Below are 24,125 nucleotides of genomic sequence, written 5' to 3'. Positions count from 1 at the left end.
TTTAATTCCTATTCTTTTGATTGACAGGAAATTACTTTCTAGTTTGTGATATATGGCAGTGACACTCATATACACACTGAAGTAATGTGAAAGTGATAACTTCAAAGTACAGTCATTGCAAGATATACATTCAGGGAGGTTCTACAGTCTGCTGCTACTACTCGTTAAAACATTATAAATAATGAAAGAATTATAGTACTTTGTTTTCTAGCAAGTACAATTCTGGACTTCACAGCCCCTGTGAGAAGTCTTAAAAAGCAGCTGTAAATAGAAACAACAAACATGCTCGATTTCAGGTCTATCTTCAAGTGTATGGCACTGTGTCTCTGCTGCAGCAGTGCCAGTAGGACAGCACACCCTCCCCAGAGAGCCACAGTGCTGACAGCAAACCTCACCTGGAACTGTTCCCTGAAGGAGAGATTATCTCTCTTTTACAGATGAAGTCTGAGGATGAATTTTTATTGACTTGCACAGTGGCACCAAGGCAGCTGATGGTTCAGGGAGTGGGACTGAATTCCTGTCTCTGCTGTCTTAGTGCAAATGTGACAGGGGAGATTAGGTTTTACTCGACTGAAAGTGTTGGTCATCATTCAGATGAAGAGTCTCTCATGGATTTGCTATGTGGAGAAGGGGAGGACAAAGAAAGCTGTCAGAGTCACAGAGCTGCCCATCAGCAGCACTGAGACCCCATGCTTCTTGCTATGCCATGAAAGGAGTCATGTCCTTCTCCTCTCTTCCTCCCTCACCCCTGTGGAATCTCACAAATCACATCTCCACAAGGAGTCATGGCCCTTTTGGCTCCCTTTACCCTCAAAGTCTACAAGATATTGATGAGGCAATTTTGCTGTATTTGTTTACATTTAAGCTCTATGGACACCCTTGGGCATGCAGTGACAGGAAAAACAACTTAGTAGTAGCAGCAACAGCAAAGGAAAATAACTATTACCTGGGAAGATCTGATTCTCCAATTGTAAAGACCAAATTATATTTTATTACAAGACTGTACCACCCACACTAGATGAAATTTGCCAAACACATCATCATCTTACAAGAAGCAAGAATTCTACAGCTATCACTAAACAAGGTTATGTAGTCCAGAGAGTGCTAAAGCAGCTTCAGAAAGAGAACATAAAAGCAGAATTCTCCAGAATACCCAGTTATAGAAGACTTTAAAATTGCATATTTAAAACCTGTGCTTAGAATCAATATACACCTCTCTGGGATTTTAGATGGAACACGATTTTATGAATTTTCATTATGTCTGTGCTGATGCATCCGAATGAACTTGGGAACCATCCCAAGATGGCTCGGAAGGGACACACTAACTCTGGTGGACAGGGGAAAATGGTTCTCATGGCTGTGTGTGCTGCACAGAGGAGCAGATGTGCTTGGGAGACAATGCCAGTATGGAACACCAAGATGATGGACCATTTTTATCTCCTGATAAAAGAATATGGAAGAATACCAACTCAGATGGTAAAGGGTTTTACTCATCATACTCAGTCAGGCTCATATCTCTTCAAGTTTCCATGACCACAGTGCCCACGACAATTTAGCAAACAGCCACAGCACAGTCCAGAGACAAATTCTGCCAATGATCTGTAGTGAAGGAGTGTGGACTTCATAGTTTCTGAGCTTGAGAAGAACTAGCTCTTCTCAAGGAAAACTTTTCAACAGTTTTTCTTTTTCCCAAAACAACCTTGTGTAAACAATGTTCCTTTCCCATAACAAGAGGGGTTGTTCGCTATTTCCATTAATTAACCAATGGGAGAGGTGCCAATCCTATGGACCAATAACGTGTCTTCTTAGCGCAGCATGTTATAAAAGGGCTGAATGAATTGTAAATAAAGATTTCTGATTTCTATTGCCTTCTGACTGGAGTCAAGCATCTTTATTTTGTGTCCTATCGCGACAAAGGAGCTGGGTTTTAGATAGCCGGATCACAATGCAGGGAACCAGTGAAAGACTGAACAAGTCATGAAAAGCTGTCCAACCATGGAGACCTCCCTAGGACTCCTCAAAAGTAATTATGATGCTATGCCAACACCATTTGATCCTATCCTAACTAGAATTTCATTCCTTAAAGCCAAAGGGCACCCCTATGAGACTGTCCTTCCAAGCATGATTTCTTCAGCTGCTAAGGACACTGGAGAAAGCAACAAAAGGAAATCCCCTCCCAGCAGGGAAACATTCCTTCCTCCACTTTTCCCAATGAGGAAAAAAATAACCCTATATCCTTTTTCAGGCCAGCAATATTTGCCTGAATATTTCCATGTTTCCTATTTTATCTAAACTATGTCTGTCAAAGTGAAGGACAGGTTTTAAACAGGAGCATGGCACAAAGGGCCAGAGCCTTCTACTGCCTGTATCCTTGAGGTAAGGATGGCACACAGATGTCAGTTGCCTTTCTGAGATCATCAGATCTTTGGCCTGAGCGAGTTACCTCAGTGCAATCTTGTGGGGCAGTGTATGAGACTTTGGGGAGAAATGCTAAGGGACAGTGGAACTGAAGAATAGCTGGGGACACTGCAGAAAACATACTTTGTTTCTCTGCCATCTCTTCATTTGCTTGCACATGGCTGCTATGAGTACGGCCAATCATTATTTTGTCTAAAACAGCATCTCTGATGAATCAAATTTAGAGGAGGGACATCACTATGACTATAAATAGTAAATGTATTTTCACAAAAAAACAGTCCTACAGACAGAGCTAGAAGACTATCCTTGATTAAGCAAGCACTCCAGCACTTAGTTAAATCTCAGTGAGGTTTAATGGGGTTTAACAGTACTCTGAAGACTTTGCCCTACACAGCATTCTAAGTGATGTTGTGAAAGCACAGGGCATATAAAAGATTGAATGTCTTTGGCTTATGAAAGGTTTATCATCTTTCCTAGAGTTGTACCATTTTACATGAAGCAAACCTCTAAGGAGACAATTATTTTAGGGCATTTTGTTGGCTACATCTACTTACAAACTTTCTGTTTCACTTCTACATCATACCCTGCCCTACACAAGGATCTCAGACTGAATAATAAATTCCAGAATTTAGGTACAAAATTATGTATAAGATGTCAAGAAATATGCCACATTTTCAGATCCTTGATTGCTAAGTGATACAAAGTATTCAGAGGAGAATTTCTTCCTGTACATGTGGAGATTTCTTATTTTTGTAAGCCATCATATAAAAGCAACTTCTAATATAAATAAAAGCTAATTTCATCTGAAATGCAAGCAGAGAGGGCAATTAAAAGGAAATAAATGTGTAGTCAGTGAATCTAACTTTGGCCTCTCTAAAAAAAAAACTTGTGGAATTGTTGAACTTACAGATCACATTACATCTTATTTTTTCCTCCTCAAGATATTAATCCCTGAACTATTAAAAGTAAAGGAGCCTCTGAGATCACTGTGTACATAAACTAACTCCCAAGCACCTGTTTAGGAATGAAAAATATGTTTTATTTTCAGAAGAATGGCTCATACCCCCTGCACCTCCATTCAAAGGACCAAAAAGCCACAAATACTGCAAAACTGAGTAAGAGAACTCCTGCAAGCAGCTCCACCTCACAGAACTATATTTACACTCATATATAGCCACAGCTGTGCTGGTGAGAAGGTGCTTATATAACAGGCTTAGGAGAGACTCTTAGGAAGGGGAACAAAAGACTTCAGAATAGCTGTACTTCTGTTCAGTTACCTGGTGAGCAAAGCATTGGGCTGGAACTCAAGATACCATTGGGTGATAATCAGTGAGTCACCTTGCCCAGTGACTCACAGAATTAGGATTGTGAAACTGATTTTACCTGGGACAAGAGCTGCATACAGAAGAGATGTTACTCTCATTCCAGCTGGTGGAAAATATACTGCCCTTGCTGAACTTTATAAAGAAGTTGCAGACTGACCTGATACAAAACTCAAATGGAAGTCAACATTCACAAATTAGAAAGCTTTTAGGATGATTCCATTGAACCTACTTATATATACATCCAAAATGCACACAAACATACCAGTCTGGATCAAAGATACTTGTGCTACCACTTAAAAAGAAAAAGGTGAGCTCTACAAATCATATCTACTGTTACTTATCAAAGTTTGAAGGTTCTGTTCAAGTATGAATGCTTGTTGTCATACGAGACCACCCATTGTGGCCACTTTATAAGGCAGCATTCTCCTTTGAAACATTGCATCCATTGTGTGGTATTTACATATGCCTCACTATTTGTGGATAATCCTGGACTTTATCATTAGAGGCACGACCAGCAGATGAGGGAGGTGGTTCTGCCCCTTTACTCCACTCTCCTGAAATCCCACCCTGAGTTCTGCATCCAGCTCTGGGGTCCCCAGCACAGGAAAGGCATGGATCTGCTAGAGCAGGTTTCGAGCAGGGCTATCAAGATGATCAGAGAAGTGGAGCTCTCTTTTATGAAGACAGGCTGAGAGAGTTGGAGTTGCTCAGCCTGTAGAGGAGGCTTAGGGTTAACCTCTTTGCAACCTTCCATTACTTTAAGAGAGTTTATAAAAAAGCTGGAGAGTGATTTTTTACATGGGCAGATAGCCACAGGACAAGAAGCAACAGCTTTAAACTGCAGAAGGGTACATTTAAGTCTGATATTAGAAAGAAATTCTGCACTATGAGGTTGTGAGGCATTGGAAGAGGCTGCTCAGAGAAGCTGTTGATACCCCACCCCCAGATGTCTTAAAGGCCAGGCTTAGATCAACCTGGTCTAATGGAAGGTGTCCCGCCCCATGGCAGTGGGTTTGGAACTAGGTGATCTCTAAGGTTCCTTCCAACCCAAACCATTCTGTGACTGTGTCGTTATATGAATTAAACAAAAAACACACAGAGATTTTCAAAATTACAGACCAGATGCTCTTATGCAATGTTTGAAACAATTTTGAATATTAAGCGAAAACACTCAGAGATGAACAGATATTGGGAGGTAACTCCACGCAAGAAAAATGCTGGCCTTCTGTAACAATCGTTAATGAAATAAAGCCCTACATAAAATAAATGTTTTCTCCCAGGCTACATGAATGGTATCAATTTCACAAGCCAGCACCTGCCTTAGGAAAAGAATTTCAATTAAAAAGAGATTCCTTCGGGGTTTTTTTTTTAGGAAAAAATAGGAGGTGTGTTCTGGTACTCAGTATCACCTCTGTGAGCAGCAAAGATGCGATTATTTTCAAATAGAGCTGTGTAAATTTTTTAACTTTTTCTCATTGCAAGTTATTTTTTTCCCACATTTTTAAACATGACCTGGGCTGAAAGATCTAGAAATTTTGTCCATAATAAGTAATTGTTTAATGTTACGTTTTCTAGCTATAAACAGCAAGCAATGTAGTACAATTTCTAAAAGTTGGCTTCTTGGTTACACTATGACAACTATTGTGCAATTTTAAGTATTCTTTCTTAAGCAAAAGGGAATAGTATTTATTGCCTATAAATGGCAGAAGTAGCACCACCCACATACTACAGTGCTTACTATACAGTTTGCTGCTCTAAGTCTGCTAGTCTCTGTTTTGGAAGCAACTCCTGGCAGTATTTTATATATATATGGTCTTTCAGTTCTTAACTTTTCTGACCACATACCAAAAGCACTACAAAAAATCCAAATTACAGACTCATGGAAGATGAGATCACTGAGTCCCACCATTAACTCAGCATGGGTTATGACTCTTCCTTTTGGTATTTTCTCTTTTTACTGCCAGTGACATGAAATGTTCAGTCCAACCATACTCATCTGCAGTTTTTATGTCCCTTTATAAAGTATGATTTCTTTTCCAAGGCAGTAGTTATTATTTACACCTTGCAAATGCATAGTCTGATAATGAGAATGAGATACAGACTCATATTCAGTAACATTAGCAGTCCATTTCAGGAAAAATTACTTATTCAATGTTCTGCCACTATTACAACTCCTGCTCATTTTCCTGCCTTCTTCTTGCCTCTTCTCTTCCAGTCATAGCATTAACATTTATGATGAGTATAAACAGACCATACTCGGCAATTGCAAGATCTAGATGCCTTGCTTGGGAATGTATTTCCAATGTCTGCCTTTGTGCTTTGTTCCTTCATTAGATACACTTCTGCAGTACTGATGAAGCAGAGAGGTCTATTTAGTCTAGCTGATAGGAATTCTCTCTTCCCCCATTTCTTCATGACTCACTCTTGATTCTCATATAATCTAATAATTTCTATTCATAATACAAAATATATGTGTAAGTATCTTTTCATTCCAAGCAGCCTTAAAATGAAAAAAGTTTATTTTTAATTTTACAATAATTTATAACTAAAATTTTGAATGTCTGTTTCTTTATTAATGTTCACAAAACTAGATAAGATGGAACTAATCACTGACTGATCCCTCTGTTATAATGTGCTTTTATTAATAATAACTATGCCATTAGAAAATGTGATTCTTCAGGGTAAACAACATCTGCTTTGGACCATTGCAGGTAAGCACAAGAAGAAAAGGAAAAAACTGGTTAATCAGAACTGAGACTTTTTACTTAAGATGTAAGAAATTTACTTAAGAAATGCTGGTTTTCAACTAGTATAACGAGCTTAGGGCTGTAGTGGGCTTACATGAGAAGATTTTCATGGAGGTGGGGGAAAACTACTTCTGTGAGAAGCTGCCAGAAGCTTCCCTCATGCCCATAAAGCCAGTACCAGCCAGTCCCAAGACGGACCCACTGCTGGCCAAGGCCAAGCCCATCAGTTACAGTGGTAACACCTCTGTGAGAATATATTTAGGAAGGGGAAGAATGGCTGCACCACAGCAGCTGGACACAGGAGTGAGAGGCACAGCCCTGCAGACACCAAGGTCAGTGGAGAGGAGGGGGGGGAGGTGCTCCAGATGCTGGATCAGAGATGGTCCTGCAGCCAGTGGTGCAGACCATGGTGAAGCAGCTGTGCTCCACAGCCCTGGGACGTCCATAAGGGTGCAAGAGACCCACCTGCAGCCCATGGAATACACCCACACTGAGGCAACTGGATGTGCCCAAAGGAGGCTGGAATACTGGGGGAAGCCTGAACTGGAGCAGACTCTTGGAAGGACCTATGTTCCCATGAAGAGGGGAGCCCACACTGGAGCAGGTTTCCTGGCAGGACTTGTGACCATGTGAGGGACCCACACTGCAGCAGCCTTTTCCTGTAGGACTGCACCCCATGGAAGGACCCATGCTGGGGTAGTAAATGAAGGACTGCAGCCCTGGGTGAGGACCCAAATGAACCAATGCAGGCTGAGTCTTTTTCCTTCTGAAAGAGTAATGCAAATGTGTGACATTCCAAGGGTTTGCAAAGTTGTCAAAGGGTGTGATCTATATCAGTAAGATCAAGATGCAGAGCATTGCTGAAATTAAGTGAATACGTCAATCCCGTATCAAAACATATCAAGAGCAGAATAAACTTTGCAGTGCAGTTGTGAGCAAAGAACCCAGCAATATGACAAAATGAAAAACACAAAGTGGTGCTGTATTCAGATTACATAGTGACATGAGATACAGACTTTGTGGCATTTCTGAACTACCAGATTATCATCTCTAATGCTCTGTCACAGAGAAGCACGACAGAATCAAATTATTTTTGTACTGCTTGTAATTAAAAATCCATTATAATACAGTGACACACCTTCAAGTTTAATAGTTCCTCAAGGTTTGGAAATGTATTGATCATGGGCTTTCTGCCTAGTCAGGCTTCCTTCCACTTTGGCTGTTCACATACAATGACAAAGATAGCCCCTTTCAGTGCTAAGGAATTGACATCACCCTTTGTCATGTGTGGAGCTTTCAAACATTACTCCGGTGAAAATCAGAATTGTTCGAGCCTGGGTTATGGCTGGGTTATGTTTCTGTCACTGCCAGCTGAGGAGAACTTGATTATAAATGCATCTCAACAGTCCTATAATATAAATTATAAATTTTTCAGGTAGACGTGAGAGAAATTAGATTAAATGATGACTCTTTTTCCCAAGAGACAAACCAGAAAAACAAATGAACAGTTAACCTTTTACTAAAGGATCTCTGATTTATTTTCTTTGTATGTCTTGAAAAGAAGCACACTTAAATTATAAACTTCAAGTCTAAAGAAAAAGATGGATTTTTACTTTGTGATATGTGCAATTAGAATGTGAAAGACAGAAAGAACAGTGGATTCTGCATGGCTCAGTGAGTAGTCTCCCAACTCTTATTTTCAGTATTATATGACTCAATAAATTCCTATTCTCTTAAATTCTACAGTTCCACAGCATGAAACACATTTTTAAGAAACTCAGAACAAGTTCAGCTGGGCAGAGACTGTGAAAATTCAAGTGAATAACAAAAGTTCTTCTACAATTTCCATTAGGTCCATATGCTACAGTGAGTAATCTGCACAATTTTAACACATGTACAGGAACTAAAGGACTGATTACTACCATTAGCAAGCATTTCTACAAGATAATGATTCAGGTTTTGCAGCAGTGTTGGGTCTTTATTTCAATTAACAGAATAAAAGTTATGCTCCCAGCATTGAAATAGACTGACATAAACAAAACACAAGATATTTTATAAATCTTCCTTTCTTGTCTATGCATAAATGAGTTATGACCAGTTACATGCCTCAGCTACCTCTGCCAAGTTGGCTCCAGGAAAAGAAGTACTCTGTAACTCTTTTATAAAAAAGGACAAGGCAAACAATTTGGAATCATCGTTTCCATAAGCAGAGATGCATTTTCTCTAATTACCATGGCCATTTCCTGTTAAACAGAATTTGCTTCACTCATACTAATGCAAATATGTATGTATCTGTAGTTTCAGAGTGGCATGCAGGATTGAACATGCATTTCTAGGCTCCTTATCTCAAAAAGTGTAGTAGTACTGGAAAACCTTCAGACAAGAGGAGCAGAATGATTAAATCTCCAGAAGACCTTCCAGAAGCAGAATGACTAAATAAGGTACAAATCTTCATCCTGCAAAAGGAGGACAGATGGAAGGTGTAATGCAGGTCTGTGTAATTATGGGTATCAAGAAAAAGACAGACATGGATTAATTGTTCATTGGCTTTTCAGGTATGAGATCCAGAGGCAATCAAACAGGCAGTAAGAGTCAGGTTCAAGAAAAAGAAAGAGCTGATGAGACTTCAAAGAATTACTTGAGGAATTCATTGCTGAAGGATTGTGAAGAGGCTAAAATTTTCCATGGGCTACATAGATGATTGGATGACTTGATGAAATAGAAACCCACAGAGAACTAGAAAACACAGAGAAACTATCTGGCAAAGAAAGACCCTGCCAAGTACTACAGCAAGTGAAGGTATTCTTACTGTACTCCTGTCTATAGATACACATTTTTTACCACTGCTAAACACATGCTTCTAGGCTTAAAAAAGTCTAGATGCAGGCAGTAAGACTGTGACTGTATTCAAATCAGTTGAAAAATTTCCAATAACATCAACGTTGCTTATTTTCTTCATTTATTATCCTCCATCTTGTAATCCTGTAATCTAGTGTACAAATTCATTGTGTTACTTTGCACAACTAATGAGATTTACATATCCAATACACAGGAAATCAACACTTTTTTCTAGAGGAAGTACCAACACAATTTTTACAGAAACAGAGACAAATCATCAAAATCTCAAAAAAGACAACTCAAATGGGAGTCTTTCACTTTCAGTTGATTTTATTAAAAAAAAAAAAAAAAGAAAAGAAAAGAAAAAAAAAAGATTGTTTTCATTGCCTAGTTTAATCTATTTGTTCCAGTACAATATATTCATTTTCAGGGATCTGTTCCAACTCTTTCTTTCTTTGGAGTATCTTCTACTTGACTGCCAAGACACTGTGTAGCTCTTGGTCTGTGTTGCTTCTTATCCAACAGCTAGAGAAAATTAAATACACTTAAGAATCTTATACCACCCAAATACATGATTCATTTGATTCTTGAAAGCTGCCAGGACTGCTACAGTTCAGCAATTACATCCACAATACTACATAGCTGACTTTTGGTGTCACTCAGATAGTGTTATTTAAGGCTCCAGTGGTATTATCATATTTTGTTTTCTTTGTGCTTTCCCAGGAAATTTTAAGCACATTCTCATGTCCCCTTTGATTTCTTTCATGTGAAGTCTCCAAAATGGTATATGATAAAATGTTCCATCTCCTACTGCCAACACCCCAGCAAGCCAGTTTGTCCCACCACTCACAGTGTCTCTCAATCTTGACTGTTGCTATAATATCAAAGGCATTATAACTACTTGAACTACTGAGTTTAAGTAATATCACAGCTGAAGTCAATGGTAAAGAAAACTTTGACTTAGCTAGGTAGGCTGCAGTTAAGGAAATGATAAATAAATTAACTACTATAGGATTTCTGTTTAAACGTGCCAGATACTATAGGTCAGAAAGCAATGAAGGGTTAACGTGTAGAAGTACAACAGTATTGCTACACAACAGGTGCAGCTCAATAACTCTACTTACTCTACAGTCTAACTCTTTTTTTCTCAAATTACTAGTACCTCTTTCACTAATTGGCCCCAGGAAATGACAGAGAAAGTGATTTTTGTACCTTTTTGGATCACTGTGACATAGCTTTACTGTACTATTCAATCTTAAATTTTCTACTTGTAGTGAACCCTTTCCCCTTCAGCAAACCATGGTTTTATCTGAAACTTCTTGGAAAACTTTCCTGTATTTGTCTATTCCCTGGTGTGCTTTCTCCTAGTCTGTGTGTTTTACTTGAACAGTTTCTTAATCTTTTGGAATTAAACAGATGTTAAACCCTCTTTCAAACAGGTGTTAATTACTATTGCTTTCTCATTGCATCTCTAATCCAGTTCATATCTTTAAATCCTGTAGCATCTTCTTTCCTTTTTTAAAATGTGGTTTTTGTTTTTTTTTAAAATAAAACTTGACATAGATACTTTTGGATATGCCCTCTCTTTGGCTTTACCATTATAGCAAAATTGCAGTCACGTTTCTGGCCACTACTGAAACCCCATAAGGCAGTAGAGGAAAATGGGAAAGATGAGGGTTTCAGTTGCTACACTTTTTGAAACTTTGGCCCTCTGATTAGGAACAGATCCATTTTCAGAAGTCTAGAAATAATAATGTATGATGAATTAGGATCTTTTGCTTAATAAATGACTTTTTCAGAGGTTACAGCCTCTTGTATACTTGAGTAAAGTTATTTATCTGAAGAGGACTATTCAGTTAATTTGTATTGGCATTCAAGGCTTAGATATCTGGAGAAGAAACCCCAATACTCTCAGGTTTGTTTATCATTCAGCACTAGGACAGACCTTGTATAGTTCGGGCAGTTTTGTACAACACAGAAAATAGTTATGATTATTAAAAATGAACATACGATTATAAAACAACAAAGAGATAAGCACTAGGCTGTTAAAGGAATGAACTGTGAAAACATGTTTGTGAAAATCTAACAACTAAGCAAAGAAGAAATGAGCTGCTTTAAGGACCTCAGCAAACATAAGTGTAGACTTTATCTGTTCTTCAGAACAGCTGCTACTAGCTTCACTTAAGCTGGCAAATCTATTTGGTGTGCAGCCTTTGGCCATGTTCATTTCCAACCTGGCAGTCCAGAACAAATCCTTGCATTTCATTAATTTTGGTAGCACTTACCACTTATCCTTGTTTGATCAAGGAATTTACCAGTTCCAATGCATAAGTTACCAGCCAGCACTGAAAGGAGCTGCATAAATTATCTGCAGATGACAGATATTAATATTCAATAACTCAGAAGAAATTTAATTTTTTTGTGTGACAATTCTGAAAACTGTAAAATATTATTTTAAAAATGTGAGATCGAGAACTGAAAAGTAATTTCTATGGACCAGTTTGTGACTAACTCATACATGGTTACCTAGAGAAGTCAAACAGATTGGCTGGCTTTGATCCTTCCAGTTCTTTTACACTCAGCCACCCTGTGCAGCTACTTCACAGGTCCAGGCAAAAAATAGGGGGAACTTACTCAGTTTTGTAGAGACAGGTGAGTGCAGAAATGGTGAAGAGATTTAAGACAAAAAGATGGAATCTTGGTTATATTTTCACCAACAAAGGAGATTATCGGGGATTTCAAGTTATTGTTTTTCTGAATCAATCAACAAGGACCATATCCAGGTGCATGTCCCAAGGCAACTGAAACTGTCAGGCCAGGATGATGCTTTCTACATTGGCTTAGATGATATTCACTGCTTACTCTGAAACCCCCTTTTTCACTGTGATGGTATCCTCCTCCTCTGTTCTCACAACAGTTCTTACACTCAAATGAAGGAGATCACAAAGGACAATCAGTCCCGGCCTTCTGTCACTGCAATGACTCCTTGTGAAACATCCAGCAGGATCCTGAGGGATCACATCACAGAATCATAAAAAAGTTTGGGTTGGAAAGAACATCAAAAATTACCTAGTTTCAACCCCTCTGCCATGGACGGAGGATGACACTCACTAGATCAGGTTGCTCAATGTCCCATCCAACCTGAACACTTCCAGGGATGGGGCATACACAGCTTCTCTGGGCTACAGTTCCTTTTTCTATTATGTGCACTTTTGTCTTTACACTCAGAAGCAGGTTTCTGAGGAGGTTTTGAAACCGTGTAGCACAAGAGTATTCTGCCTCCTTTCAGATGCTTTCCCTGACAGCTGCCATGTGCAGTTCACCTAAGGATCAGTTAAAAATGTTATTTTTAGACTTACATGAATCTGATTAATAGACTGCTCTGCTTTTAATTGCATGAGTTATAACTTCTACATTAAAGCCTACAAAAAAAATTTCCTTATTATCCTTCTGGATAATAAACAAAGTGAAAGATAATAGATTAGTCCTAGTCAAGCTGTATTTGCTACTAGATTTGAGAAAAAAATTCCTTTGTAGGAGCTGTGTCTAAGTTTGCACAGTGTCAGAGCTGTCAGCCCCACAGACAGAAGTTTCTGGCTTTTAAGAAGCCTCTGCTTCCTGGGAGTCTCTAAATTCACAAGGAAAGTAACTGCCTCTACATTTTCCATGCCCTGGTAGGTTGCCATTAAGTTAAGTTCACAGCTCTTCTCTATTTGGGGTGGCAAAGAAGCCATACTTGGCCAAGAGCTGGACTCAGTCACTTAGCTCTTAAATCTTATAAACAAGTGCAGAGAGACAAATATTCCCAGGCAACGAGATACTGAGGTAAGTCTGTGTGTGCTCACACAAGATAGACACTTTAAGAGGCTGCATTCCTGAACTCTGGTTAGCTCTTCTCTTTCACTCACCAGAGCAAATATTAACTTTTCACCTGTGTCAGTTACACAGGACACATAAATGTCTCCCTCTACATGTAAATAGACATGTCTTCTGTTCACTGCTTCCCTCCATGAATATTCCATATATACGCATCTGTAAACTGCAACAGAAAAGGTCTTTATTCAGAGAATGGAGAAAACTTTATATTACATAGGACAGATGCTGGCTGCAATGATGGCAATAATTGCAAACAGATGAAAGTTTCAGGACTACATATTTTTCTAAAATACTCAACAATGAAAAGATTTTGGATTAGATTTTCCACAACTCATAATTGCATTGACCGCATCAGAGTAGAAAAGTAAACACAATATATTTTTCATAAACTGCTAAATTATTGAGAAGAAACAAGAAGCTGCCAGAGCACTATAATTCTTCTGAAACTAAAGGAACAAATTTTCTAAAACTACATCATCTTTACATACGTAGGATTGATGAAAAGGCACAATTGTCTTATTTTGTATTTTGTAAAATTTCACATAAGAGTGGTGTTATTTCAAATTACTTTGATCATTTATCACCATCTGAAATTCACTTGTGATCTTTGTATTTCCCTAAGACCAAAGAGTGCACATAGTTGCAATGTATGACAAATAAATACACAAATAAATGAAAAAACACAAAGCTTTTGGGATTTTAAAAACCTTTACGATATGCAAAGGCAGCTGAGTTTTTGAACATGGCATCTTTGGCTACAAAATGGCCTTCTTAAATGACAGCTACTTATATAACAAAAGCATGTCATAAAAAGTTTTCTCAAGGAGTTATGGTAAATAAATGGGAGAAATTTTGAATATCTGAACCAAAGTCATACTTCCAAGGGACAATGCATGCGTGCAAAGCACAAACATCTTTACTGTGTTTCTAACACCTGAGAATTTGCTAAAGAGATGTTATTTTGTGCATTATTTATATTTTTCTTCGTTGTCATATATAAAGTGTTCATGTGACCTTTCAAATTATACTCCTTAAACCTGGATGAAGGAAAATGTGTAAAGGTCTTACACTGGGAAGAGGAATGAAGCCAATGCTTAACAGGAAGCACCTTCTGAAGCTGCTTTCAGTAGAACACTATGCTTGAATATCTTCTTGAATTAAGGTTAAATTAGAAGGAAGCATCTTATTTCTTAAAATTAATTCCATCATGTGCTGGCCATAAAGCTTTGCTATCATGAGTGGTGGATTGTTTAGATGATTTTTATTGTAGGCTTTGTTTTTCAGCAATAGATTTTACTAAAGAGTGTTGAAATAACAGTAAGTAGGCAATTAGGCAAGAAAACACTAATGGAGTGAGATAAATACAGTGTCACATTGCCCCAGTAGACATGTCAACCAATCCATTATGTTTCCAAAAGAAAATCAAGCCCTTAAAAATGTCTATTATCTAACTGTGACTGGGAGTATCATGGGGAAGATGAGCATGAGCTGACCTACTTGAGTGTGCTAACGTCTCTCAAGAGTCATGGTCCTCATTGCCCTTTATTTCCTTGTTTGCTCCAAAAAGACAACACTTACTGCTTTTTTCACTTCTGTTTTGAAATGTCAACTTATTTCATTCCTCTTTAAAGTCCCACTGTTGCTCTTACTATCTTGCCCAAATTCAGCAAACCTTGGTTTTAACAGAAGCCTGGTTGTAGGTTATCACTGAGAAGAATCACTAATCAGCAATGATTTTTTTCTGAAAATAAGGACCTTGACATGTGGCGTTTGAATAGTGCAAGGTGCTATGTCCTAAATCACTTGTTTCTTGGGTGTTAGTAGCAATTCCCTGAAGAATTTCAAAGGCTCTGACGACTAACCAGAAAATGAGTTCCTTGAACATATCTCATCCCAGAGACCTACAGACCCACACAGAGGTACTGCTGGCCCAAACCTCTCCTCAGGGACAGCTGATTGCTTCTTTCTCACAGACCTTGCTGTCATTAAAGCCAAATGAAATGATCTTCAGTCTCAACAAGAGACTACACTTCTGGACTTAATGTACTGAGCAAGTGAGTAGGAAATCCGAAGTTAATAAGGGCCATGGGTGAATGCACAGGAGCACATCAATTAAGGCAACATTGGTAAAACCCTTCACTAAGGGTGCTAAGCAAGGGAGTACCCTGTTACAAGAGTAATGTTTCTTTAAAAAAATAAAATGACAAAACATCCAGATGGCATACATCCAGATCCTATGCACTGGAGAATCTTTTTAATTATAAAAACCTAGAAAGTTAAATAAATATTGTCTACATTTAATCCAAAAGAATTCTTCAGATGGAAAAAACGTCCCCACCTGTCTTAAAGCTAGCACAAGCTTTAGCAAAATGAGGGTGGTTTCTAGGAAGTGAGTGCACAGGAAGCATAGCAGGGATCAATGAGAAATCCTTCTTTGATCCTAACTCATCCTTGTAAAATCCAGCTTGTGCAGTCAAGCTAGTTCAGTCTGTCAGTGCAGCTCTGAGGATAGACTAGTGGCCAAGAACTGAAATGCAACCCAGCTCCCTAAGCCCCTGCTTTCCTCCTCTGTGGGCAAAATCACACTGAAAAGAAGGGACTTTCAAACCCCTGTTCAGCCTGCTTGGTTTAAGTATTTTGAAAAAAGAAAATTTTAAATTACAAAGAAAAAGAAAAAAGGTTACGTGGAAGTTTAGTTCTACATAAAGACACTGCAGCAAAATAAAAGTAATAATCTCAAATCGCATTAGTATTTGGTACGACTGGCCTCAGTGCATAAACAAATATGCTCAAAGTTAATATCACTAAGTTAAACAATCATGAATAAAATATTTTTATGTAAGTGGACAGACCAAAATATTATTTTACAATTGCTCTGTACGAAGCATGACACCTTTTATGAGAAAATACAAGTGTAGTTACAGACTAGGAGTTAGTGCAAATACCTGCCTGTCATCAAGCTGAAATACATGATCTCTGTGCTGTAGTTACCAGGTTCCTCAACAGATTAAAAAAATTAGCGCAACACATTCTTCACATTAGACTTAGGAAGGTTTATTAATCACTATGTGACACAATAAAGTACTTCAATTTAAAACATGCGAAAAATAAAGACGAGACACATATTCACTAAGCCAGGAATCCAAAACACTGACATTCAAGGCTGGTTTGTCATCCCAATTTTCCTTCATTACAAATGGGAAGAAATGCACTCCCTGCAGAGGGCAATTAATTTCCTTCAAGATATGTCATATGAATCACCCTATGAAGTTACCAAGTTCTTTCTAAAGGCTATACAGACTCAGAGGTCTGATGCTACGGTGTCTAGATGAATTCAAAGACAAACAGCTAGTTACTGCCTTTGGAATGACAGTTTTGTAGCTAAGAGGCTTAAGGCAAATTAGGCAACCGTTCCATAAGCAGCTTGGGTTTGGTCTTATTCGTGGCCAAAATTCCTGCTGTTGTGGTGGTGTTGCAGTGATGTTGCAGGTGTAAGTGTACTATGGAACACATCAAATTTAAAAAACAACTCACTGTGCCAGCATAAACAAGTCCAAGGGATTGACTGCAGCTCTCATAACTTTAAATCATTACCATCAGAAATGAATGCCCAGTACCTCTCCCACCCTAAAAAATAAAAGGTTGTCAGTATAAATAAAACACAAATGGGATATTTTACCTATTTTTCAGTGGAAGATAGGTAAGTTCATCAACCAGTGCTGAAGGGCAGCAGAAGGACTGCTTTTGAAGTGTTTACTAATAATGTGCATTTCCACATGAATATCAGTTTAAACTATTTCATCACTGAGAGATAATTTCTGTATTCAGTGGACTAAGGCACACAGTCGGACTGGCAAAACTGAGAACATCTGAAGAGGGAATCTGTGCTTGCTTTCCCTTGCTCCACAGATACAATATGTTCTCTCTGGAAAAGAGACACCTTGCTCTTGGAGGAGGCAGGATGTGAGCACCCAGAACTGTGTGTTCTTCTTTTGCAAGAGTCCAGCTGACACTCCCGTTTCCCTTGGCACAACCAGAAGCTGTCTCTCAGCTACACAACCCATTCACAAACTCCTAAAAGTTTTGAGAACAGACAACAGGATATTTAAATTATGTTGCAGACATCTGTTATTGTTATGCTGTCTGCATCAATAACAGGAACACCAACAGGCTCTTAAGATGCCTTAGAAGAAAACCAATGTCTATTTATTGTCTCCTCTGAAACTGTTTTTTGTTTGTTTCGAGTTTTTTGACACCACTAGGATAAGGTTCTTCTTGCCTTACTTCAGCTGTGTGAAATCAAACAACAATCAGCAACAATAAATACCTGATTTCTTTCTACTCTATGCCAGGTATAAATTGGGTGGATGACGTTTCTGTCTCTCTCCAGTGACTATACAAAGAATGTTGGCAGTTGGCATTTACAACTACAACCAAATTTATGGACCTGGGTGAAAAAAGCACAGGCCTTAACTGCAAAAATCCCTTTTTAAAATTTGTCATTATTTTTTTTTTAATTGAAATTAGTATATAGAAATATACTTGGGGTAATCTTAAATCAGACACAATATGACCCTTCATCTTCTGCTATAACCCTATTGTTCATTTCTTTACTCAAATGAAGTAAATTGGTCTGGTTTATTTTTATAATGGAAATGAAAATAGCAAATCAACGAAAAGAATGCAATATTTATTGTCAAAAAAATTAAAGTATATGAATTTTTAGAAGAAAAACTATAGAAGAAAATGTCACTTTCACTGAATGTAAATTTGGTGCTCTATCTCCTTAGTCCAGTACTCACTAGCCTGACATCAAACTGACATCGAAGTCTGTTAAAAACATCTGTATTCTAGGGAATAGTACAGATTTCATATTCAAATCCTTGATGTTCTTCCTCTGATTTAGGGCACTACAGGAGGATCACTTGTGAAAGTTTATCCATTAATTTAACAAACAGAACAGAATTTACTCTAGAACTGCTAACCTAGTACCCTGATGTGAGTGGGTACTTTAATTAAATGATGGTTAGAACAAGCAATTTGAATTCTCAGTGAATCTCACAGAGAGTCTACTGCAGGAAGGTCCTTACTGGCAGAACGCCTAAATCTCTCTAGGAGACGTGAGATGTAAGGAGTAGTGAGGCTCTCAGGTCAGGCCAACTTCTCACTGTACATTCTGGGCTGGATACAGAGCTGCATTAATGCTCCCCTCATACTTTATGGTTAATGATCACCCCCACTACTTAACCATTACTGAGAAAGTTGCTGGATTCTTTGGCAGCAGCTGCTTCTCTCTGACAGACATGAGAACTAGACACCTGAGCTGAAAAGTGACACAAATTTAAGTAGCTATTGAGAGTTTGCATAAGACTCTGTTTTGAAGAATTCTGTGAAAGGAAACTGGATTGCAGAGGTGGCAGCTGGCAAACTCCCAGAAGTTCTGAGTTCATGCTATTTACAGATTTTTTTGAAGTTAGCACAGCAGCTTGGAGCATGTGCATGTGTATGCACGCGGGGTTTTTTGGGTTTTTTTTAATGTACGTTTTAGGCTGATTATAGCAACTATTTATCTACTGACCTCTGTGCTTATTCAACCTTTATGATTTACTACCACAGCCTGCTCTGCACAGCTGGGATTCAGCAAATCTATCTGAAGAAGGAAGGTTCCTTCTCTTGGTGTTTGCTGCATGTTTAACAAAGGGAGACAGTCACCTGTGGAGGATGCTTGTTCTGTTCTAAAAGAACATATATCCTCTGACAAATACAGAGGATGGTTTACTTTCTGCTTCAGCCCTTTGCTTTCCAGGAAAGGAGGAGAGACAGTACAAGTTCATCCCAGTAGCTGGTAAACAGGTATTCCATGTTATCAAATGTAGCACAGACAGTTAGCCTGCATGCTGTGCAAGATCTACAGGAGGCTGGAGTCCTCCTAGGTGCCAGCTCTCAATCAACTGATCCATGCTTTGCCTGATGAACTGGCACAAGGAAATGAGGAGCCCAGGACTTCTTTTGCCAGTAGGGTCTTGAGTGTCAGCACAGGTAGCACAAGCTTTCTGATTCTCTGAGCCAAGGAAGGATGTACTTGCATTCCTTAATACTGGTACCAGAACCACTCTAAAAAGCCAAAACCAAACAAAAAGATCTCATTTATCCTGGAAAACCAGCATATGCTGAGCTAGGAATGGAAAAGCTTAAGGGCACCACCACATGGCTTGACTGCTCAGGGGCTGTCCATGAAGCAGGGGTGGAATGGAAGCCTTTGCTTCCTGAGGAAAGGCTGCTTGATCCTCAGAAGTTTTCAGTGATATGTGGAAAGCATCTCCAGAAGAATCCTATAACCTCTTTCCCTGAAAAGCCCAGTGAAGAATTTCTCCATTTACTGTTTCCCTTTCTACCCACTGCATAATATACCAGATAATATGATTACAACATTCAAATGGTTCATCTGACATGCACAAGTATGTCAGGAGCTTTTAAGATGAATGTATCAACCACAGACTCAGTGACCAAGAAACTGTAGAAACTGTCATGGACTTTAGAGATTAGATTTGACTGGTTCATAATCCTAGACAAACGTACAATTCACTCAAATTTAAGGAAGTTTTCCTGTCTCATTTCAGCCTATATTTGCTGAAAAATACCTAACCTGTAAAAAAAAAAAAAAAAGTAATTTTTATCCAAGGTTATTTTCAATTTTTGTCTTACACCAGTCGATATCTAAACTAGAAGTGTGGTTGTAAAAGCGTGGAAGAAGTAATTTGAGTTTAAACCAAAATGGACATTTGAAGGAAGAAGAAAAATCTCAAATGAAACCAAAACAGCCCACAACTCCAAGAAGAACACGATACAATAGCGAAGTCATTTATTGTTAGTTTAGTCTTTGCGGCACACTAAAAAAATCTTTTAATTTCTTTGAAAACTGCACCGTACCAAGAAATTGTCTTATTTTTAGTTATTTCTCTTTTGACAGTCTCAAATTCTATTTGACTGAAAGGTAATGTCCCTTTGAAGGGCTTCTGTTTGCGTATCTGTTACAGAAAGATTTAATTAGCTCAACCTTCTCCTGTATTCTCTTAATAAAACTATATTAATTAACATATATTAAGTCAGGAGATTTTTTTTTTTTCCAGTAACAAATCACAGTGGACATGAGATCCTGGCACCACAGTTTGTGGTTTTACACTAACACTATGCTATACTACTTAAAGCGGTGTCAGTGTAATAAAGCAAGGGGACGTTTGGCTTATCTTTCTCAATGATTCAGGACTTCTAAAACAAGATGGTTTCTGGAATTTTGTCACAAAACCTGGTGATGGAAGATTGATTTACACACACAGTTTTACCTTCAACCTTCTTTCAGTAATTAAGAACACTGTATTTGAGAAAGTTACAAGAACATAATCCAACACAAAACTGAATAGAAAAAGTAATGATAAATCTGACACTCATAAAGTCATTAAATGTCTGAAAGAACAATGCTCCATCTATTTTTATCTGCTTTTTCTTTAAACAGGTTATAACAGAGTCTTTTCTTCCTGCTTTCTATTCTGCCTTTCTGTAAGATAAGTTATGGTGACTTAGTCATCATTTTCAAAATTAATTCAGTCCCTTTTAACACTGACTACCAGCACCACCAGAGGCAAGCAGAGACACCACACAAGATTTTCCTTGTTGGTTTTGTAACCTCACTCCAGTGAATCAAATCCCAGAAAAAAATGACAGATTAAACAGTGTACTGGTACAAAGACAGCTCTCAGGTCTTGGGAGGAGCAGTCATGCACATTTTTCCTTGTCATTTAAGTCAGGCAATAAACACACACACAAAGGTGAAAGCTAATCCCTAAACCATGTGTCTCTCAATATCTACTTGGTGGTCTCTCCACACTGAAGAAATGTAAGCCCACTGTCACCAAGAGCAGAGCCACACTGGTCAGGACCCAACATTTTCAGCAGATGAGCAAAGATATCTCAAAAAGATAATCAAAATCACAGTGACCTCAATTTCACTTAAATTTCAGCTAGCAGAATTTGGCTCTAAATAGCATGAGATAAGAAGAAATGGAATTTTTTTCTGGAGCTATTTTAAGGGCAATGACTGCTATACATAGAGTCAGAGTAAGTGGATGAAGTTAAATTTAAAAGACAGACATATTTTTGTTTTCCTGATTCCAAATAGAGTCTCATCTGTTCCTAAGTCTGAATAACAGAAGAAAAAAAGAGGAAAAAAACCCACCAAAAACACCATAAAGAATGCCATCCTCCTGCAAACAAAACCAAGGCCTTTCAGTGTAGAAGGCAACACTAAAGGAAAACCGTGCTTGGTTTCAGCTATTTTGATATTGAAGGATAAGACTGATTTCTGAGTCTTGCCTAAAAAATGGGCATAAATTCAGGTCTTCCAGAATTTCTGCTATTCTAAAACAGGTCTAAAGCACTCTCACTTGCTGCCTGGTTCTCTAACTGTACACAAAACTACTGCTTAAGTGAATGAGGTTAATTGATGGAAAATTCAGTATGCTTGCACAGAAAACCTTGCTAAGCTATCAGAGTGTGGGCTTTGAAGCAAGTAACATAAACACTGAAACATTCCATGTCACTGCAATAGAGTTAAATTTGAAATTTCAAGCAAACTGGACTTAAAGGTACTGTAATGTTGATATTTAGTGTGTAGAATTTAAACTATTTCCCATTCTGTCTGTTCTGCATTCTACAGAAATTTCTATGTGCACCATTTCTTAGAAATACTTATTTCTCAGATGAAACCAACATGCATCTCTGTTGTTTATTTTTTTTTCTTGTTTGTGGACTTCCCACTCCCTGTAACAAAAACATGTAACAGAAAGTGGGTTTAGTTACTTCCACCTGAAAGGAGTTGCAATGTTGGAAGATCCATTTCACCAGACATGTGCAGAGAAATCTAAAATTTGGTTGCCATGCTAACAGGAAGTCACTCAACAAAGTCCAGTGAAACAAAAGTGCATAAACGAGATGCTTTCTCGTTAAAACGGGGAAATGTCAGATTAACAAGTCTGCAGGTTTTGACAGCTGTAGCTGTTGTGTGCCTCGGTGGAGTGCTAAATTTCTGTCGGCATTTAACCCTCCAGAGCACCAGCTGCTTCTTCCCAACAGGACCACAGCTTCTCTCCCATCCCCTCAGGTGTCAGGGCCTGGCCCGTGTAAACCCCACAAGGGCATGAACCCACCAGTCCCTTCCTCTGCTCCAGGAGCCGTCCCGCGGCCCACCCTGTCCTGCTCCTGACACCGGCACCTCGCCGTCCTCCAGGTCCTTCCTGCAGCCTTCCTGACAGGACCCTGCCTTCCCCTGAGGGTTCCCAACAGGACCCCGACCTTCCCCAGAGAGTTCCTGACAGGACATCCACATTCCCCAGAGAGTTCCTGACCCGACTCCCCCCATTCCCCAGAGGGTTCCTGACAGGACCCTGGCCTTCCCCTGAGGGTTCCTCACAAGGACCCCCGCCTTCCCCAGTGGCTTCTGGACAGGACCTCCGCTTTTCCCAGAGGGCTCCTGACGGGACACCCGCCTTCCCCAGAGAGTTCCTGACCCGACCCCTGCCTTCCCCAGAGGGCTCCTGACAGGACCCCCGCCTTCCCCAGAGGGTTCCCGACAGGACATCCACATTCCCCAGAGAGTTCCTGACAGGACCCCGCCTTCCCCAGAGGGTTCCCGACAGGACCCAGGACCCCCGCATTCCCCCGCGCCGGCGGCGGGCCCGGTCCCCTCGGGGAGAGACACCTGGGGGACCCCGCAGCCGCACCCCCCGTGCCCGTGCCAGGCCAGCTCCCCTCTGGCGCTGCCGGGGGGGTCCCACCTGCGGGCGGAGGATGCGGAGCCTCCCCCGGGCGCTCGGCGGTGCCGCAGGTGTCACCCGGCGGGGACCGAGGGATGCCGCTTCCCACGGCGGCGGCTGCCGGGGAAAAATGCGTTTATTACATCCGAGAGGAAGGAAGAGATCTTAATACTCCTCCGGACTATCACCAGGTCGCTTTATGCTGCTGGCGTCGGCGCAAAAAGTTACCTTAGACAGTCAAAGCGAGTTCTATTTTTTTAGAGGGTCAGAAAGGTAATCAAAGGCTCGGAAACATAACAGATCGAAGTCGATGAGAACTTACTTGGTTCAGGCGCTCGCGTTGACAGCCGGCATCTCCCGACAGCAGTTCTAACAAGTCACATTTCCCCATGGAAGTTGCACCCTTCTCAATCCCGTTTGTAAATTAAATCCCTTCAGAAGGTGTTTGTTTTATTTCACTGGCTGCCGTCCCTCTCAGGCGCTATCCACACTTTTTACTTTATTTTCTCCATGTTTGCCGCACACACACAGGAGGCTCCGGGCGAGTCAGCGGGTGCCCATGCCCTGGGGCCGGGGGGAGCGCGGGGCTCCGCTGCCACAGACCCGAGCCGCCTTCCTCCCCGCCCGCTCCGCGCCGCCGCTCCTCCTGCCCTCGGCAAGCCTCATGCCGGCTGCGGGAACTATCAGCTCCTCCCGAGGCGGCGGGGAGGGAGCACAGACACCCCGCTACCGGCGCAAGGAGCGCGGAGGGAGCACAGACACGGCGCTACCGGCGGAGGGAGCGCGGAGGGCACACGCCGCTTTCCTTCCCCGTCCCCGCCGCCGCTCTCTCTCCTGCGCCGGCCGCGGGCTCTGCTCCGTCCCGCCGCCCCCCGCCCGCCCCCGCCCGCCGCCTGCGCCCCCCCGCGGCCGCGCCGGGCTCTGCACAGGGGCCGCCCCGGGCACTCACCGGCCGCCGCCCCGGGCACGGGCACGGGCAGGAGCGGGAGCGCGCCCCGCTCGGCACCGCTCGGCACAGGAGCAGCCAAGACTCCGCCGAAAGTTCGCCGTTACGTCGCTCCGCGTTCGGGAAATTGGGCCTGAGCCGCTCCATGCGGCCGCGGCGGGGCTCT

General features: G+C 40.5%; 1 protein-coding gene across 1 annotated transcript in view; it reads right to left on the bottom strand.

The window, feature by feature from the left end:
• TRPC4 (transient receptor potential cation channel subfamily C member 4) overlaps nt 1-23,534 on the bottom strand; it is a 126,684-nt gene extending 103,150 nt beyond the window's left edge. The window contains exon 1 of the mRNA XM_083881416.1: nt 23,336-23,534. The gene's annotated coding sequence lies outside the window, so the exon portion shown is untranslated. The remainder of the gene's footprint in view (nt 1-23,335) is intronic.
• Between the last annotated feature and the right edge of the window lie 591 nt (nt 23,535-24,125).

This window comes from Zosterops lateralis (assembly GCF_965231275.1).
Source record: "Zosterops lateralis genome assembly, chromosome: 2".
NCBI classification, from domain to species: domain Eukaryota; kingdom Metazoa; phylum Chordata; class Aves; order Passeriformes; family Zosteropidae; genus Zosterops; species Zosterops lateralis.
This window is presented reverse-complemented; position numbering and strand designations above follow the sequence as displayed.